General features: G+C 38.5%; 1 pseudogene; it reads right to left on the bottom strand.

The window, feature by feature from the left end:
- LOC129514113 (eukaryotic translation initiation factor 2A-like) overlaps positions 1-20,307 on the bottom strand; it is a 54,578-nt pseudogene extending 34,271 nt beyond the window's left edge.
- Between the last annotated feature and the right edge of the window lie 1,022 nt (positions 20,308-21,329).

Raw genomic sequence — 21,329 nt, 5'->3', positions numbered from 1 at the left:
TGAGGAACCTCCATACTATTTTCCAGAGTGGCTGCACCAATTTGCATTCCCACCAACAGTGTAAGAGGGTTCATCTTTCTCCGCATCTTCACCAACACCGGATGTTCCTTGTGTTGTTGATTTTAGCCATTCTGACAGGTGTGAGGTGACATCTCATTGTAGTTTTGATTTGTATTTCCCTGATACTGAGTGATGTTGAGCATTTTTCCATGTGTCTGTTGGCCATTTGTATTGGGGGGGATTTTTGTATCTTATTTTGTGAAGCACTACTATTCAATATTTTGTCCATTTTATTGGGTTATTTGCTTTCCTATTGCTGAATTGTAAGAATTCTTTATATAATCTAGAGACTAGTCCTATCTTTGATGTTTATATTGGAAGTATTTTCTCATGCTGTTCATTTCCCTTTTTTTCTTGATCCTGTGATTTTCTTAGTTCTTTGAAGAAAAAATCATTTTAATTTTAGTACATATCAAGTTATTAATTTTTTTTCTTGTAAGATTCGTGTGTGTGTGTGTGTGTTTATCCAGAATCATAAAACTTTTATTATCTTTTACATATTCTTCTAGATATTTTAGTTTTATTCAAGCTTTTAAATGTGTGGCTATGAGTAGAGGGTCTATGTCTAGTGTTCTGGTATCACTTGTCAAAATGACTTTCTGCTTCTCATTGAATTGCCTTGATATCTTTGTCAAAAATAAATTTACCATGCACATGTAGATCAACTTCTAAATTGATGATTCTGAAACAGTGGAGGCAATTCTGTAGAGTTCTTAGACATGTCCCACTAGATGTATTCTTATGTATTTTATCATTTCTTGTCCTATTTCTTAAAAAAAATCTTGTATAAATGGTTAAAGTTATAGATGAACATTAAGAGTGTACACATGGGTAGTCCATATATGTTGGTGGATTTAACAGATGTGTTTGTCTTGATTTCTGATAACTTGGTTTCTCTGACTCTTTGAATCCCCAAATCCATGTCTTCCAGCTCCTGGAGAAAGGCTCTCTCTTGCTGCATTTTCTTTGAATAGTGTTTTCTAGCTGTTTTCCAGGTGCTACTTCTTTTCTCAGTTGTTCAATCGCTTGGAGCTTCTTGTTTAGGCTCTTGATCTGTTGGTCTGTCTGGTGCTCTCAAAGGTGATTGAGAGGCAGTCTTTTATAGTATGCTGTGAGGGCAGGAGCAGAGCCACTCAGGACTCTTGCCACTTCTCACTCCCTGCTCTTCAGCTTTCTTAGCCCCAAGCTTCCTTTAATTTTGAGGGGTTGTTTCTGATAGCAGCTTTTCATTTCCTGGTTGTAGTTTTACATTAGGAGGTAGCTCCTCCTCACACCATTTAGAACTGGTGATTGGTTTATTTCCTAAACCTGGGCATCTGTAAGCCATTGCAGCTTTATGTTCTTCACTAGGTACATCACTTGGAACTGCTTGATAAATCATTGTTTTTCCTGGAAATAGTCCATCCAAAAATGGGTGCCAAGAAAGCTGCCAGATTTCTGCATTTGATGGCACATACTTGTGCAAGATAGGTTAATGCCAAATCTTGTACCCGATGTTAACATGGAATCTGGGAGGACATGTAGCTTGTAAGAGCACCTGACGGACATATTTAGAATCAGAAATAACTCTGTAGTTCATAACATCTCACACTTTTTTTTTGTCTCTTCAGCTTTCCAAATTTAGCTAGTACTAATATATGTCCATGAGGACTGTCACAGATGCCATTATCATGACCGGTTCCAAAGTCAAACACAGAATCAGATTTGGCAAGTATAAAACCATAATATGAGCTACATCATAAAGAAGCCAGTTTTGGTAACCGTGTTCCTATAGGTCCTCTGTTGTCGCTGTGAGCTAATACTGGACAACTGCTGAAATACAGCAATTAAAATTGTTCACAGTTCCCTTTATTGGGAATCTCTAAAAGTCATAAAAACAACATATGCCAGCTTCTAATAAATTTCAATAATATTTAAATACTCCCTTTATTTACATAGAATATTTACTAGTTTGGCATTTGTTTCTTTACTCAAATTATCCATGAAATGTTCAATAAAACAATGTTTATGATCTGAAGATTACTGGATCTCCATAATTCTGAAAGGATTCTGTGGGTCTTTACAGAAGGTCTTATAAAAGGAATGACAAGATAATTGTTTGATTAGCACATGGATGGTAATGACTGGAAAAATGGGGTTGACATAAAAAAATCCATTAAAATTTATGGGGCAGTAGGATGTAGAAAACAAGTGAGTTATAACAGCAGAGAGTGATATCTCATTAACCCTATAAAACAAGACAGAGACTTTTTTTTTTAATTTCCCTAGACTCTAAACCAGAAGCTACTTGTTTTTAAGCCCATGAGGAAGCTCTTCCCTCACCTACTTGGCTGATAATAAGCCCCAGTCTATCCCAAATCTTGGTACTTACCAGGCTTTTATAGCAAATGAGAAAATAGTGAAGTTAATGCTCCTTAACAGGCATTTCATCTGTACCAGTTTCATTCTGAGTATGACAAATCCATCCAATACACTCAATCTTTACACAAAAATGATTTAAAATGGACGATTAGTTGGGTTCAGTAATTGAACTTTCCCCTTGGCTATGAGAAAATCATGTCTCCAGTAATAAAGACTTTAAAACAACTGAATTTCAACACTAAGAGTGACCTCAGAGACTGAGAGGTTAATTTCTCATTTAATTTCTCCATTTTCTGTCATTCGTACCTACCATTCAGAGTCTCTCAATCCAGTTTCCTTAATTTCTTTTCCCTTAATGTCCACACTCTACTACTTTCCTGTTGGAAGGTGGCCTTATGCTTTCGGCCCTAACAGACACATTATTCTACTTCCAAGTAGGTTCACTTGGCCATGTAAATTTTTTACAGTTAGAGTGCCATGTGTATTTGATTCTAAAATAGGTAGTGGGGGAGTTCTTCACTTTTAAAAGTGTGGGTTCCTGACTATGCTTTTTGATCTTTATAAAGCCATATGGTTTTTCTGACCTTGGATAATGGAAAAGATATCGAGCAATTGAGGATGTGCAAAGACTGTTGAAAATCTATTGAGAAATAACAGAACACTAGCATAGGACAGAGAGCACTGCCCTTACCACCTAACACATCTGTATCTCTATTCCTTTGGATGCACCAGGCAAGAGATCAGAATTGCTATTAATGAAACTAAATACCAGACACAGTGCTTGTGAGGCTAAAACCCTCTTCCCACCACTGGAGATTTCCCCTGGCTAATCAGCAGATCACCCATGGATGTGGGGGGGGGGGGGAGTGAAGGCACAACCAAATAGGGCGATTGAGGGAATCTGGTGTTAAAATCTCCTTCCCTGGATGGGCGAATAGAATTCAGTTCAATATCTTGACATTTATTTGTTCAGTTAGAATGGTGAGGTACTCAATTTCAAGGAGCCTCGGGAACCCAATCAAAGTTTTCTTGAGTTTTTATCTAATTCTAAATTTTCTTTTAGTTGAGTCATAGCTTCTGTAATTTTTAGTGCAGGAAACTGCAAAATAAATTTTAAAAGTTGTGAGGAAGTAGTGTTACCCAAATATCAAGTATAAAAAAAAAATCAGCTTGCTTAACTCATCTGTGTAGTTTGGCCAAAGCTGCTGAAGGACGTCCAACTTAGAGTATTTTATGTCTTATTTTTCTATTCTATGAGTGGATAACAATTCTATCTTTCCTGGCCAATAGAATCGGATAGAAAATATTTATATGACTAAAATCTATGCACTTTGTCCTGTCCATATTTATGCCCAAATACTATTCCAATAGTTAGGCAGTTTAAAATAAGCCATAATATATTCTTCTGAACAAAATTATATAAATGTTGTATGAGTCTGAGAGTTACTTTACTTGTAGGAATATATTACAAGAAATTCCTTCATTTCTAAAATATATAATAAGCTTATAAGAGAGAGAAAAAGGTTACTATAAATGTGCTTTCCTATTCATTTAAAATAGTTTCTCAGAGTTTCTAAGACAGGTGGAAAGGTCAAATACTCATGTTAGTATGTTCATTTAATGACAATTTTTTCATTGCACAGTAAGTGAAATATTTTAAGACTGTGATTCCATGGGTTACTGGTCTCAGATCAAAAATAGATGCCATGCACTTTTACATAAATTTGCTGCACAACCATTCACCACTAATGATTCCCTAGTCTTTCCTCTATGCCTTCATGAGTTTGGAGAATGAATATATACTGTTCACATGAATTTTGAGAGTCACCTGGATGTCATGACTGGCTGGCACTGTTGGAACACAACAAATTGTGTTATTTCCATCACACAATAACTAACATCTTTCACACTTTGTTAAACAAGGGATCTAAGGGGTTGAAAGCATTTTGCAATCAGAGATGGTTATGTAATCTACAAAATTGTTTTTTATACTATTATGGCCTCTCAGTTCTAAATAACTTAGAAACAATTTGGACTTGAGAACATGTGGTCTAGCAGGGCTCAAGGGACAGCGTCCTTTAAAGGACTCAACATGGTCCACTATCGTCAGTGACCACTCATGCTAGGGACCGTGCTCTAAGGCTTCCTGTGCGTTTCTAATGGGAACCCCCTTGAGAACAGGCACGTGGACATTGCTATAAATCCATGGTCTCCCACTTTGATTAGAGCAAAATACTCTATTGTAACCTTCTTTGGTTCTCAGTTGGAGCGGGGCTACTGATGGCTTTTAGCGGAGAATAACTCAGCAGTAAACCACTGCCCACAAGCTAATGTGTCTGTGAAAGTGGTTGAAGAAAGTGACAGCATGGGGTGAGTGGAAAGAATCAGATGCTGCGAAAAATAATAAAGTAGGCACAGCTATCCCTGCCCCAACTATCCCTGCCCCAACTATCCCTGCCCACAAGCCAAGAGACTTAAAAACAGTGCAAAGGGAGATGATGGGGAAAAATGGTAGGGTTTTCCATCATTTTAAATGTGCCAAGGAATCCTAGATGACTTTTTACAGTTTCTGTGTCTCATCTTGAGAGCAAACTGTATTAACTGCCAACCCAACCTCCACAATCTGTTGACAAAAAAAAAAAAAAAAAAAAAAAAAAAAAAGTCTTATGGACTTTTATGAACACCCTTGTTTATACCTGATTCAGGATTATGCCAATTCAAAAGAAATGTGTTCAATTTTTATCAGATTATAAGATTCTTTTAAGCTCTGATTACTGTCTACATTCTGTATCTCTAAATTCTTTAAACTTAAAAGAACGTCCTTATCAATAAATCCACAGGTTATTTCTTCATATTCCAGCTGCCCATATTGCTGTACAATATGGCTAATAGATGACATTCTTCATTTTTCATTTCTTTCCCCAACTGGGAAAATAATGGTCCATGATTTGTCTTGAACTGCAAATCTGTTCCTTTGGCCTTATGGGGCTATATCTGGAGATTTCATTGCAAAAGTGAAAAAAGTCAAGGGTGGGAGATACAGACTTCTAGTAAGTCACTGGTTCCAAACCTTGGGTTAGATATTCTTACACATAATGTAGGGGCCAAGTGCAGGCTGCCCCAAGATAGGTCACTTTGGCATAACGATTATCTTGAATTGGAAGCAATCAAAATCCAGCAGATTTAGGAAAAGCTCTTTACCTTCTCCACAATAGGTTAAAGAGAGCAGGTAGAGGACCTGCTCCAGGAAGAGGGCACTCACCATGGATAACTGCGTTATGCTAGGAAGCAGGTGTGGTGGCTGGAAGGAACCTGGCAAGGTCTGTTCCATCAAGGCCCTCTCTTTGTCCCGTGGCTTCTGGGTGGCCCAGCAAACATCGGTTTACCAAATGCTTGCTCTTTTTCATTTTCCTGTGAATTGTATTCCTTCCCTTTGAAGTCCCAGACCCCCACCCCTCTGTCCTTTGTTCAGGATGACTTCTATACCTCATTTTGCCTCACTGTGAAATTTCCATGTCTGTGTGGATTCCCTGTACGTATGAAATTAAATTGGATTTTCTCTTGTGAATCTGGTCTCATATCAATTTGACTCTTAGTCCAGCTAGAAGGACCTAGAGGGGCAGAGGAAGTTTTTCCTCCCTGACAATAGTCATCCAACATGATATAAAAGAAAAGAAAAGAAAAAAAAAAAAAACCAACCAAACCACTGTGACACAATGTTCATGATCTATGTTAGGTATAGCATGGAAAAAGTGGTTTTTATTCACTAGCCATAACTTCTGCTCTTCTAACATGTCAGAATGGGGAAATTGGCCAGAAACTTTTAATAAACACCGACTTATGCAAATCTCTTTCTTATATCACATACATAAAATATAAGATCTCACTGTAATATGCTAATATTTCTAAGATGTTGTTATGAAGGCGGGCCAAGTCCATTTTGTTGTCATTAGAATGGTAACAACAGAAACCTGACATTCATCATGTTATAATGTCTCTTTTCTAAAAAATGTGGAATCAGAATTAATAGATTTTGAGCATTGTCTATTGCTCTTCAGTACATTATTCCAAGATGTACTTCTTTCCCAGAGGCTTTCTATAAAAAAAAAAAAAGAAAGAAAGAAAGAAAGAAAGAAAGAAAGAAAGAAAGAAAGAAAGGTAGAATCTCTTTGTTAGGAGACTGTAGAAGCCTCTATTCCATGTTTTTATTAGAGAACAGCGAAATACAGTCTCTTGGTGCCTCATTAAGAGAGCTTCAATCAGATGCTATCTTCCTACGAGCCTCAGATTAAATAAGGGAATTGTGAATGCTTGGCTCCCATGACTGATCAATGAGATTCATGGTGCCGAATGGGGTCAGGTGCCCTCCCCCAGCACACACCTTTTATAAGACTGGTCATCTGGTCTTCTCCACAAAACTGACCTGAGAGCTGTGGGCAAATCCCTGTGCTTCCCTGTTGACTGATGAGCTTGCAGGTTTGTGGGTGGGGGCGAGGCTCTCCAGAGGTGAGGAGAGAAAGCAGCAGGAGTAACACCCAAGAGTTATCACCACCGCCTTGACGAGGTACCATTTAACAAACTATAGAGCTGACTCTTTGTCTCTTGGCATCCTGAAATACCCTTCTCAGAGAAACTCTTCATCAGTTGGTGAGGAAGATTCCCAATTTTGCTGAATCCCAAAATAGCAGACATGCAAATTCAATTAAGTCTTACGTTATTAGTTATGAATTTATTGATTAAAGTACTGTTATAGTGAATATTTTTTAAAGATTTGTTTTATTTATTTTTATTTATTTATTTATTTCTAAAGATTTTATTTATTCATGGAGACACAGAGAGAGAGGCAGAGACATAGGCAGAGGGAGAAGCAGGCTTCATGCAGGGAGCCTGATTTGGGACTCCATCCCAGGACACTGAGATCACTACCTGAGCTGAAAGCAGATGCTCAATCATTGAGCCACTCAGGCATCCCTATAATGAACTATTAATTGGCAAATTGATAAAGGGCATTCTAATGCTGAGATAAGAGCCTCTTTAGGGTGCTCCCCCATATGCACAAATGCGGCTTCTTATCATCTTGTTTCCCACAGTTTTTTGCTTTTATCTCATACAGTAGCATTCACTCACTATGTATTATGTCCAAACACCAAACACTATTATCATCTTTGAGCCTTAAGATAGTAAAGGAGCAAAATACTGGGGATTATTTAAAGAAATACGATTTGTTCAAAGAAAATTATTTGAAAGTTGCAATTCCTTCTAAAACCAACATTTATAAACAATTGGTGATCATCTTTCTAGCTAATTTCATCCAGGTGTAACTGTACTTACTCATTACTACCACTTGGCACTTTAAAACGAGGTGGATTTATTTTATTCCTATCAATAATTATTATTCATGTGTGCATTCATAGTGAAATTCATTCTAATGGGAGTCATTAATTTATGTAGGACATTCTCAAGTCTTCAGGCAAAAATCTAACAATTATTTCATTTCTTACTTTTGAAAATGAAATTCATATTTGGTTAATAATGTAATTAGTACAATGTCTGAAAGACGTCAGAAATTACTGCAGTCCTTGGAAGGCAGGAAGCTACCTCTTTTAAAGAATGGGTTAATATGTGGGAAGAAATAAAATACTCACCCAGCTTCAAACTCTACTCAAAATCACAAAGCCTGGAGCTTCAATATTAAATAATGACTTTATTGCTTTGCCTAAACCATTTTCCCTTTTCTCCAATAATTTTTTTTGTATTTTATTTTTTAATTCACTGAGTCATAGAAAATAACTCCAGATCTATAAGCCTAAGGTGGTAATTTTAAAACTAGTTGAAGGGAAAATTTAAATTACTCATTTTCTTTTTCTCTTGTTATTGTTCTTTGGAAACTAGGGTTTCCACTTTGTGGAAAACAAAGGCAATGAGGGGACATTAGGGATCATCTGGTCCAATTTACTGAAGAGATGAGCAAACTTGTGCCCAGAGAGATGAAGCGAATTAACCAAAATGAAGCAGATCGGTGCAGAGCGGACGGTCAGGCTTTCCCGCCTAGAGTAGGGTCTGCATCCCAGCCAGTGTCCTCATCTTTTTCTTACTCTATGGTTCTTTAGTTGAACTTTTCTCTCTATGTAAATATAAATTTTAGAATGCAAATTTCTCTATTCATAACAGGGCTGTTGATAGAATCTGTCTTTTACTTTAAACAACTCTTGAGTTAGAAAATCTATTACGTAGGGATAGTTCATGTGTAGTGTACTCATGGCTCCCTGGTCTGGTCCCTTATCCATTTCCAGTGCTGTCTTCTTCTCATGCATTCTGAAATCTAAAGATCGCTCAAAGGAACTTAAAGTGTGTTCCTCTCCAGGGCATTTGTAATTCTGAGGATGTGGTCTTTAAGAAATATCTCCAAGGTGATGGAGTGTGAGGTAGTCATGTTTGTAATTCAGATGAAGTGACCTACCTGTACCTCCTGCCCCAGTGTCTCAAACATCTATCCAATGCTTGTTTCTTTTTTTTTTCCAATGCTTGTTTCTATCCCATCTTGTTTCCCAAAGGATTTGTGGCCATCCCACTGCCCACAGTTTCTGCCCTGGTTTAGGCAAGCCTTCTGCAGCCTTTAGATACTAGATTAAGAATATCACTAATTATGAGGCATCTAGATACTTTTAGCCATGAAGTACTTCCAAGAGCTGGAGGACTGTCCCTGAGGCATAAATATGGAAAAAAGGATGAATCAATTATGAAAATCACAAGCAAAAAAAAAAAGCATAGGTAAAGAAAAATAATTCCAAAGACAAAGTAAAAGAAAAATGGCTGGGCATCCAAACAGCCATGATAAAAAAAAAAAAAAAAAAAGTTTGCTAATACAAAAATCAATTCAAAGCTATGTCTAATAAGCTCTTTTATACTAATAAGTACCAAGATTTTGTCCCTCTTAGTAAATGCTAATGCAATGCAAATGGTATTTCTCTATTTTAAATAAATGTACTCCTCTTGACTATAAATTAATAGAAATAGATCTAATTATAAGAGTTTAAAATATCCCCTCCTTTTTAAACCAACTTCTAAATTATATAAATATTAAAATCTAGAAAGAAAATAGAATACATTATTGGGTCAATATCTTACCATAAACATCTCAAATTAATTATTAACTTCCTACAATCAACTAATTTGATATACTGAAACATAAAAGATTCCACATAAATTATTGTTAATTACATCAATTTCATCTCTAATTCCATATATTTTCCATTGAGCTTTAATTAGAGCTATTTATATGTGTAATATTATAAACATATTACATATTAGATTTTTTTTTCCAGAGCTGCAGTCATGAAGGAGAAAAAAGTAATTGGAAATCAAGAAATAGAATAAACATGGTATAATTCAACAGTGTCAGGAATGGAAATCAGACAAAAATTGTTTGGAAATTGTTTTACTTTCCCTTCGGCCAATGTACTGCCAGAGTCCCGGCCCCTGGTGTCCTCATGAACCACGTGCAACGGCGCTTCTCAGACTTTAGGGCGCAGAACAAGTGACTGGGGAATCTTGCCAAAATGAAGATGATGATTCTGTAGTTCTGGGATGGGACTTATGAGTCTGGATTTTTTAACAATCTCCCAGATGGATTTACAATCACAGTTAGGATTTACAATCACATAGTAATATGTCTCAACTGTGGTCCCTCCACCAGAAGCAGGATTAATTAGATTGCTTATTAAAAATAAATGCAGAATGGGGCACCTGGGTGGCACAGTAGGTTGAGTATCTGACCCTTGCTTTCTGGTCAGGTCATGAGATCAAAACTCTGTGTTGGGCTCCACGCTCAGTACGGAGTCTGTTTGAGATTTTTTCTCTCCCTCTCCCTCTGCCAACCCCTTCCATCTCCTTGCTCTTTCATTCTCTCAAATAAATGGATAAATCTTTAAAAAAATAAAATAAATGCAGAATATTAGAGATCGCCCCAGACCCTGTGAAGCTAGAACAAGCCCTGCATGAGAAAGCTCCTGCATATTGAGGATTGAAAAGCACTGATCCAAAGGGAATTGCACAGTTTGTGTCTGTACATGTGTGTGACCCTGAGCATTAGACATCAGGGGTCAAGAGCAACTGTTCACAAAATAATCAATTGAGTACAAGACTGTCGAAGAATACTGGTGCCAATAATTACTGCCTGAGACAAGTCACCAGATGATTAATTTTCTAAGATAACTGTGCCATCTTGCCTCTTCACTGAGGACCCTGACTCTGGCTCCTGGACCAGTAGCCCTTACCCTCCAGCATCCATAGGAGCACCTGGAGAGTGTGGAGAGTGTGCATCCATAGGAGCACCCCAGATCTTTCGTGAAAAGTAGAATTTCTGTTTCTTTTTTTTTTTTTAAGATTTTATTTATTTATTTATTCACGAGAGACACACAGAGAGAGGTAGAGACACAGGCAGAGGGAGAAGCAGGCTCCCTCTGGGGAGCCCGACGCAAGACTCGATCCCAAGACCTGGGGTCACAACCTGAGCCAAAGGCAGATGCTCAACCACTGAGCCACCCTGCTGCCCCTCGAATTTGTGTTTCTAAGCTCCAAGTGATGCTGCTGCTGCTGCTGGTCTGGGGACCACCCTGTGCCCCAGGCTACTGCATGGTCTTGATCACTCACAGCATCTAGGAGGCAGATGTCCTGTTGCATTTACTCAACTTGAATACTGTCTACAAAGGGGTAGGTTTATTGGACACAAACTCTTCACCCAAAGACCGAGATGGTCCAGGGGCTTAAAAACCAGCATAAGATACGGTCCCTGTTTTCTGCAGTTTTTTGGTCCAAGTGGATAGAACAAGCTAACATATCAAACCATTCCAGGACACTTGAAGGAAGCACCCACAGCAAAGGGTTAAGATGAATGAATTATTCCCACTTTAGAATTCAGTGTGGACTAAATTAGCTTTTATTGGTTTAATGAAAAACATGGCATTAAACATACTCCTGTTTGCACTGATAGCAAATTGAAAGAACATTAGTTCAATATTTGCAGATTCTTTGGCCTTTTCGATAGAGGCAATTATATCTCTTACGAATAATGATTGCTTTGTCCTGCCTTTCCAATGTTTTTAATTCATTTTATGATTACTTTCTATTTTTTTTTTTTTTTTGGAAATATATCACATGGTTCTACAACAGACGTGCAACCAGGGCGGGAGCTGAGGGCTGCCCCGCCGTATCCTGGTCACATGGAGTTCTAAGGCAATGACTCCCCTTCTGCTTTTGCTCTGCGGGGCCCTCCAGTGAGAATCTGCAAGGAGGGGCTGAAATTGCACAACCCACGACATTGTTCATATGCATATATGCAGGTACGTGCATATCTATTATGCCTTTCATATTTATGTTTAAAGATGTGCACTGAGGAAAGCCTTATGGTCACTGTCCCCAAGGCATCTGGCTCCTCCTCCTAGCACTTCCAGGCCAGCCCTCTAGTCTCCCTGTTTCTGTGCGTCTCCAGGATTTCCACACACCTGTTCAGACAGGTAGGTACAGGTAGGTATGTAACAATGCTACATTAGCCCTTTAACAAAAAAATGCTTTCATAAAAGGCACATTACCGTGTCCCTTGTTTGAGTCACCTAGAAATATGTATCTTACAGATTTTCCCTACAGCACTGAGTCCTTTTTTATTCTTTCAAACTTTCCATTCAATAGCTCAGCACGGCATGGATTCATCATACTTTACTTCGCTAACCTCCTGCTAATGAAAGTTGAGGTTGTTGACAATGTTTTGCGTCACCTTACTTGCATGTCCCATGGCACATATTTCAATGGATAAATGGAAAATCCAAAGAGCTACACTGTGGGTCCAGAGGCAGTTATGCATTTGAGATTTCGACCGTGTTGTCACAGTGCCTGCCCAGGGGTTGGACGTGCCTGTGGACGCCAAGGCAGATGGGCACGTCCCTCCTGCCCAGGCCATACCAGCAGGGCTTAGCTCACACTTGAAACTGTGCCAAAAGTGAAAACTAGGGTTGCTGAGAATCAGAACTTTCCTTTGCTGGTAGCATCTGGGGAGCTAAGTGCCTTTTCTTCTGTTTAAATGTTCCTCTTCACTCATGGCCTTTCCGTGGTTTTCTTTAGACTTCTTCATCATTTACCAATCAATTTTTTATGTCTTGTTTTTAGGAACCTTTAGTTTATTAGGAGGATAACGTTTTTTGTTTTTTTTTTTTTTTTCTGAAATATGGACCCAAACATTTTTTTTTTCAGTTCTTGGGTAGTTTTATCTTTGCATATGAAGAGCTTCCTTTTTAATATAATGGACCTTTTTTTTAAAGGTTTTATTCATTTATTTATGAGAGACATGGGGAGAGAGAGAGAGAGAGAGAGAGAAAGAGAGAGGTAGAGACATAGGCAGAGGAAGAAGCAGGCTCCCTGCAGGGAGCCCGACATGGAACTTGATCCCAGGTCTCCAGGATCAGGCCCTGGGCTGAGGGCAGCGCTAAACCACCGAGCCACCCGGGTCTTTAAATGTAATCAAGTTTATCAACTTCTGTTGATGTGCGCTGGATTTCAGATATTATAAAAGATCTACCTCACATATATGAAGAAGCATTATTTGTTCCATACATTATTTTCCATACATTAATTTCATGGTTCCATTTTTTAAGAATTAAGTCTTTATCAGATATATTAAGTCTTTATCCATCAGAAACTTAACCTGGTGCACATTTGGAGATACACATCACGTTTACTGTCCTAATACAATTTATTAGGGCAGCTTCACTACGAACATATCAGCTCTCTAAAACAAACACATTTTGGCTCTAGTGATCCTCTCTGTGGTCCATTCATTTTCTGTTTTATTAATTTTTTATTAATTATTATTTTACTTTTTCTGTTTTTCATGATCGTACCTTCTGAGTTTTATTTGCCGTTGTTTACCTACTTTTAAAGTGAGGTTTAGCTCATTGATTGCAAACCTTTCTTTTTTCCCCCCTAATATATGCATTCACAATTTATTTGATCTCATATCATCTCCTGTAGAACCTATACATAGTCTCATAGTGAATCTCTTGTAAACAATACAGAATTAGTGTGTAAATGTGAACAGGTAGGCAAGTGTGTTTTAATTCTGACAATTTTTGACCTTTTTCTTAGAGACTTTTTGTGTTTAAAGTAATAACTCATTTATTTGTGTTTAGATTTACCACCGTAGTAGTCACTTCCTATTTTTAGGCTCTTTTTTCTCCCTTAGAGTAAATATTTTAGATTATTTCTATTATTCTATCTCCCCTTAGCTTTTTAATCAAACCATTTTTATTATTATTCAAAGATTATCAGAGACACTATAGTATGCATTCTTGACTTATGAACACCTAACACAAACGGACACTTTTACCTCATTCAAGACAAGACAAAGATCATGCAATTCTTACTTCATTTAACTCTCTCCCAAACTCAAAGATATTTTTGCTTTTCCTTTTGAGTGTAAATTCATTTTACATTCCAGAAGATACTATTTTTAAAAATTTCAAGCAGTTGATATGTATTTGGTTTGCCCAAATCTTTACCTTTCCTTCCTCACACCTTCCTGCAGCTCAATGCTTTCATTGGAACATTTTTCCTTCTGCCAGAAGGTCACTACTCATTATTTCCTTTAGTGTATATTTAAGGGTGATGAACTCTGTTAGGTTTGTATAAAAAATTATTATTATTTTACCTTCACTTTTGAAGGGAATTTTGGTTGGATATATGATTCTGGATGGGGGTGTCTTTCAGCACTTCAAATATATTGTTTTCTTAACCCTATTGCTTATTCTCAGAAGGTATTCATTTGAAAGTTGTCTGTATTTTTTCCTCTAGTTGCTTTTAGAGTTTCTTGTCCCCTTGGTTTTGATGATTTTATCATGATGTCATCAAGCACTACATGAAAATTACATATTTGCTCGTAGTTCATATATTCCTTTAACTGGCAGCTCAATCCCCTTTCTCATTTTCAGAAAATTACTAGCATTTATTTTTTTTTCAAGTATTGCTTCTGTGCTGTTCTTTCTCTTGTGCATTGTATTCTCCCATTTTCTACATTTTTTTTTAGATTTTATTTATTTATTCATGAGAGACACACAGAGAGAGGCAGAGACACAGGCAGAGGGAGAAGCAGGCTCCATGCAGGGAGCCTGATGTGGGACTCGATCCAGGGTCTCCGGGATCATGACCTGAGCCGAAGGCAGATGCCCAACCGCTGAGCCACCCAGGAGGCCCTCTATAGATCTATGTAGCAGTTTTTTCTTCTTTATTGTTTCCTGAGTCTAACCTACTTTTACCCATCCAGTGAGTCTTTAATTTTAGTTGCTATATTTTTCATTTTTAGATTACCACCTGCTGCTTTTTATAAAGTAATTTTTTGGAGAAGTTCTTCATCTCATCTTTCATTTCTCTGATGATATTAAGACTAATTATTTCAAGGTCCATGAAGGTCAAATCTTTTATCTGTATTCTCTGTTTCTGTGTTTTTCTTTTTTGTTTTTGTTTTTGTGGTATGTGTGTGTATTTCCTTCTCAACTGCCTGATTATTGTGAATAATGTGTTGTGAAACTCATTGGAAACATGCAGAGGAATTTGCTATCTCCTTTGGGAGGATGGTTCTTAGCTTCTTATAGAAGGCTGGTGACTCTACACATCCTGAATCACATTTTGCAATTTGAAAGAGAGGCATGACCTAAAGCCGAGTCAGTATTTTTCTAAGTAATTCTCATTTCCCCGGTGTAATCTTTGGGGTCCAGATAAGCTAGGCATTTACCAGAAGTCACCTCCATTCTCGGGGCCCCGCTCCACCATTCTGTGGCACATACTCACCTGCATCTCACTCTCTTTGGGGCATATACTGCTTATCAGGAGATACTTCTAGTTGTAAAATTGCTCCAAATATCAGATTACTTCCTGGGGATGCCTTATTATCTCAGATCTTGGCATCATAATTTTTCATAGATTTCTGACAACTTCAGTCTGATTTCTAAGACATTTTATTTGGCTTTTATTGTTCTGTTCATTAGAAGAGTGGCTTTGAATATCTGGGCCCACCACCACCAGAAGCAGAAGTACCTTTTTCTGCCTATTTGAAATGCCATCCTTTAAATACATGTATTTAAAGGCACGGCATTGGTTTATAAACTTAATCCAGGTTTTAGATTTCCTTTCTGTTCCATAAGTTTTTCTGTCTATACATGTGGCAGCAACTTTCTGCTTTATTCACTGAGGCTTTATAACACATTCTGATACCTGTTAGGATGACCCCTTTTTACTGTTCTATATATATTTTTTTAAAGATTTATTTATTTATGACAGACAGAGAGAGAGAGAGAGAGAGAGAGTCAGAGACACAGGCAGAGGGAGAAGCCAGACGTGAGACTCAATCCCAGGACTCCAGGACCACACCCTGGGCCGAAGGCAGCGCTAAACTGCTGGGCCACCCGGGATCCCCTGTTCTGTGGTTTTTTGAATTAGTCCTCATTATTTCAGTTTTTTGTTTTCCTTTTGTTCCCCTCTCCATGAACCTTGAATAAGCTTAGCTCATTCTCAATAAAAATCTGTTGCTATTTAAGGAAAGGGGATAATCCTAAATTTCCACATTGAGTTAAGACAGAAATCTCTGTGATGTTGGGTCTTTTTATTTGAGAACATTGTTGATCAATTGGTATGTTCGTAATTCTTCTATCCTTCTATCGTTTTAATGACTTTTTTTCATAAGGATATTGGTATTTTAGTTATGCTAATCTTATGTAGTTTATCTTTCTGACATTGTTGGGAAAGTGATATTTTCCCATTACTATTGGGGGTTTACATAAATGAGAGCTATTTATAGTATGTTATATATGATACTGGATTCGTGTTGTGGTGTAGTGGTTAGTGAAATTATCTTGGTTTTTATTTTTTTATTTTATTTTATTATTTTAAAAATATTTTGTTTATTTATTCATGACAGGCAGAGACACAGGCAGAGGGAGAGGGAGAAGCAGGCTCCCTACAGGGAGCCCAACCTGAGACTCGATCCCAGGTCTCCAGGATCACACCCCAGGCCAAAGGCGGTACCAAACCGCTGGGCCACTGGGGCTGCCCTATCTTGGTTTTTAATTGAACTAAAGCATCTTTCTTTTAAAATAATCATAGATTCGTGGGACATTGCAAAGATAGTACACTGAGATCCTGTGTACTTTTGTCCAGTTTCCCTCCATGGCTACAGCTTCCATAATCATAGAGTAATATCAAAACCAGGAGTTTGCTATTGGTACAGCATGTATGTGTAGCTCTGTGTCATTTTATAACATGCTAGTTTGTGTGACCACCCTTGCAGTCAAAATACAGAATGTTCCATCACCACAAATATCTTCCCCTGTGCTATGCTTCCATAGTCATAACTTCCCACCCTTCTCCACCTTCCTTAACCCCTAGCAAACACTAATTTTCTTCCCATCTATATAATTTTTGCCATTTTGAGAATGTCATATAAATGGAAACATATGATATATGACTTTTTGAGATTGACATTTTTCGCTCAGCACAATGCCTTGAAATCCATGTGAATTGTTATACATGTCACCAAGTGTGTTCCTTTTTATACCTTGGTAGTATTCCATGGAATAAATGTAACGGCATTTTTTTTTTTTAACCATTAAGCTATTATAGGACATTTTAGTTGTTTTCAGTTTTTTGGATATTTCACATAGAGCCTCTGTGAAGATCATTGTATAGGTTTCTATGTGGACAAAGGTTTTCATTTCTCTAGGAGAAATGTTCAGGGGTGGGATTGATGGGTTGTATGCTAAGTATATATTTAGTTTTGGAAAAAAGTTCCAGAGTGATTGAATCAGTTTGAGGGAAGGGTAGAAAAAAATGCATCCCTTTACCTTCCCATTTATAACATAATTGTCTTCAGTATTTCCTCTATCTACAGACAATTCTAAGTTGTGCCCCACCTCCAAGCATGATTTTGAAAACACAACAGGAGAAGAAAAGGCAATTGTGTCTACCCATATTTTTGCTTTCTTCCTCTTTGATGTCCTGAGTTTCCTTTTGTTATTTTCTTTCTGTTTAGAGAACTTCCTTTTAATCATTATGTTAATGAAGGTGTGCTGTTGACTGACTGTCTTAATTGTGTCTGAGGATGCCAGGATTTCCCTTTTCATGCTTGAAGGATATTTTCACTGGGTATGAGACTGCAGGCTGACCATGCATTTCTCCCAGCTCTTGACAAAAGTTCACTTCCTTCTGGCCTCCATGGTTTCTTTTCTTTTTTTTTTTTTTTTTTTTGCCTCCATGGTTTCTAGAGAGAAATATCTGATTGTTCTAATTGTATTTCCTCCAGAATGAGGCATATTATTTCTCTCACTGCCTTCAAGATTTTTTTTCTTTCTCTTTCATTTGCAGAAGTTTAAAGAGGATGTGTCATGGCATAGATTTCTTTGGTACATCCTGTTTTAGTTTACTAGTCTTTGGCCAAATTTGGGGAATTTTCAGCCATTATTTCTTTGAGTTCCTTCCCAGTGCCACCACCTTGCCATTTTCTGGTGCTCCAACCCGCGAGTGTCAGATCCTCTGGTACAGTCCCGTAGGTCCCAGGGGCTCAGTTTGCTAGCTTTTCAGTCTGTTTTCTCTCTGGCATCCACACTGGGTCATGTCTATTGTTCTGTCTGGAAACTCACTGGTTCTTTCTTCTTTCCTCTCCATTCTGTTGTCAAGTCCACCCACTGAATTTTTATTTCAGTTATTATATTTTCAGGTCTAAAACTCATTGTGTCATGAGGCTGTGGATCTTACTTAAATATTGTTAGCAGGCCCCCTCTTACACTATAGGAGGAGGGTGGGTCTGCCTCATTACCTCTGGGGGCAGTGGCCAGGGTCAAGGGTGCTTGTTTTGGGTGGTGGTGGGAACTCTGGCTCCCTGCTGCTGATGCTGCTCAGGCAAAGATGTCCCCCTACTGATCCCCATGTGGCTCCAATGACAGTAAGAGATGGAGGAGACTTTGTGTCATTCACAGTGACACAATTCTGACTCCTTTTACTCTTCAGTTGGAGTGGAACAGTTAGGATCTGAAAGTTTTCTTGTGTGGTTGTCCATTTCCTTGCCCTCTGCTAAGGAGAGTATGCTTTTCTTGGGCCTTTTTGTCTGTACCCATTGGCGTCTCCAGATTGCCAACTTTTCCATCTCATTTTCCAGGATGCATGAGGAAGCTCAAAGCCATCTTTTTCCTCAGGACCTGAGGTCCTTAAGCATTCTGTTTCCTTATCTCCACTTTTCAGAATCTTCTTACATTTGGAGACTTTTTGGGTATGGAGCTGTATTAGCTAAAATTCATTTTCCCCAAATATTTAAATTTAAAATGCAACAGTAGTTGAAAGGTTACGGCACAAGAAAGGTCCCCTAAATCTCAAAGACAGTGGTAAATTGCTTAAGAAATTTTGTAAATTTATGCATTTTGTTGCAAAATGCTGATTTTCAGCAAACTGAGTTGTTTTTGCTTTTGACAATTTTACTCTCTTCTTTGCACCTGGTCCTTGCAACGATCACTTCTCATGTTCCAAGGCAGGAGCTGGGAAGAAGCAGCAGGATAGCTGCGGCCCTACCCACAGCAAGCAGGTTCTCACCAGAAGAGGGAAGGAGAGTCTGAGCATGTCTGAGCCCTAGGATTTCCTTCCCCGCTGGTAAGGACACGTTTTCCTTTCCATGTGAATTTAGGGGAAGGCAGTATGTGTACTTTCATTTCAGGGCATAATTATTGAACACCTTCATTGTGACCGGCATTTTGCTTGTTGTTTGGAGATACATATATGACAAGAGAGTGGAGCTCCCGATGTTCTGAAGTGAGCTTTCTGGAGCAGCAGGTCATACACTATAGGGTGGAGAGCGACTGAGCAGAGCCTGGCTGAGACTGAGAGCAAAATGCAGCAAGGAACAAAATACATGTGACCTCACCCCTGAGAGTCCAGGCCTTCTTCCCAATGGGGACAATCTAGAAAAAGAGAAAAGCATATTCAAAGATATGGACATGATTTTAATTGCAAGGTAGGCAAAGGTTGTTTTGGGTTTTGTGTGTGTGTGTGTGCCTTTGTTCACTTTTTCTTCCAGGAACTATGGAATCAGCCCTGCTTTTAGTGACCTCATGCTGGCAGTGAGCACCTGTTAAGAGCTTAGCAGTCTTATAAATTTCATTTGGAGGCATGAAAGATTTCATGACTCTCATTTTGGTCATGGCTATAAGATGCAAATGCTGAATGAACATGGTTAATTTCAAGGCTGATAATAAAATTCCCAATGCCCTGGCACTTGAGCATTAGGTAAAAATTGAATTATTATCAGGAAGTTTTAGGACCTAGTCAAATTCCCCATCTATCTGATTGCAACCACAATATACACTAAAAATTCCACAACTGGAAGAGGAAAGTGAAGAACAAGCAAAAGGGTAGAATGAGGGAGTGAGGAAGGGAGGCACAGAGTGAGCACAGAGGGAGGGAGGGCACTGGATTCTGTGTCGCAGTCGCATGGGGCTTGTTGGCCATCAAGTTCCCACTACACACCCCCAGTAAGCCAGGTGCTGAGGGGACACAGCAATGCAGGGCGTGTACTGTGGCACAGGGCCTTGCCTTTAGAAAGTCTTGTGCTCAGTTTAATGTTGTGTTGCTGCCATCTTGAAATTCATAGTGATTTGGGTTTAAGTGTTGGTTGATGGGACGCAGGAACACACACCTCAGCTGAGGAGATAAGCAAGCATAAGATGCATGTCTCCACTGCATGGGGAGTTCGCAAGGCCTGTGAGCACAGAATCCTGGCACACCTGCAGGAGTGGGGGTTCGGCAAGACCCTGGCGTTGAGCAAGTGGGGGCACTGACAGCTCGAGGAGGCCTGTCCACCATTCCAACCAGAATTTAGAACACACAAAGAAGGCAATGATAACCTAAGAATTGCTTGTGGCCAAGGATCCTTGTCATATCCTTTCTGAGCAACTTTGTCATTTCCCTGTATACGCCACCCACTTCCTTGGGACAATGACAGCATGATGGAAAGAAAGAGAAAGTGGCAACCTATTGCCCCTTGCCTGTCTGTCCTTCCGTATGCAGCAGTCAGCGGAACACAGAGAGTGCTGGTAGACTGTGTGCATGTCACAAATGGAAATAAAGGCACTGAGTCTGTTTTGTGCAGCACCGCCATTCTCCTGGTAAGAGCAAAATACATACAAGTGTCTGAACTGTGAATTGTGCAACTGCCACGATTCCAAAGACACAGTTAAAGAGCATATAAGTTAAATGTTTTATATTTATATCTAAAGTTGGCATTGCACAAAAGGTGAATGGTAAATTCCATGCTATCAATTTAAGTTTTTGTCTTTTATTTCTTAAATGACACGCAAAAGACACCATGACAAGTTGAGAGACCACACAGGAAAAGAACAGCCTAATATTGTATCCCTTTTAATGGCACATATTTCATGCACTTTGAACAACAAGCTCAGAATTTTCCTTTTGTGCAGGACCATGCAGATTATGTAGTTGGCCCTGGTCTCAGGTCTAAATGGACTGGAAATCTAATGAGGGAACATCATCTAGCTCAATCATTGGCCAAAGTTGTCAAGTGCTCTGAGGGACTTTGCAGCAAAGATTGTGACCTTCTTGCCTTAATTATTGTGCTTCTTTAACCAATAGATCAAGGAAATAAGAATCATTTTACATTTAATAATGGATGAGGACTAGGGTTGTTTAGAGCAATAACTGTCTTTCTTTCTTTCTTTCTTTCTTTCTTTCTTTCTTTCTTTTCTTTCTTTCTTTCTTCTTTCTTCTTTCCTACTTTTACATTTGTTACTAGATGGAAGTCACCTGTGCATTCTAGTTATGTGGTTTCCACAAGAAGCCATTTAAAGATGAATCCATTTATGTGTGAG

This window comes from Nyctereutes procyonoides, unplaced genomic scaffold, assembly GCF_905146905.1.
Source record: "Nyctereutes procyonoides isolate TBG_1078 unplaced genomic scaffold, NYPRO_anot_genome, whole genome shotgun sequence".
Lineage (NCBI taxonomy): Eukaryota > Metazoa > Chordata > Mammalia > Carnivora > Canidae > Nyctereutes > Nyctereutes procyonoides.
The sequence above is the reverse complement of the archived record's forward strand: the minus strand, read 5'-3'. Positions and strand labels throughout refer to the sequence as shown.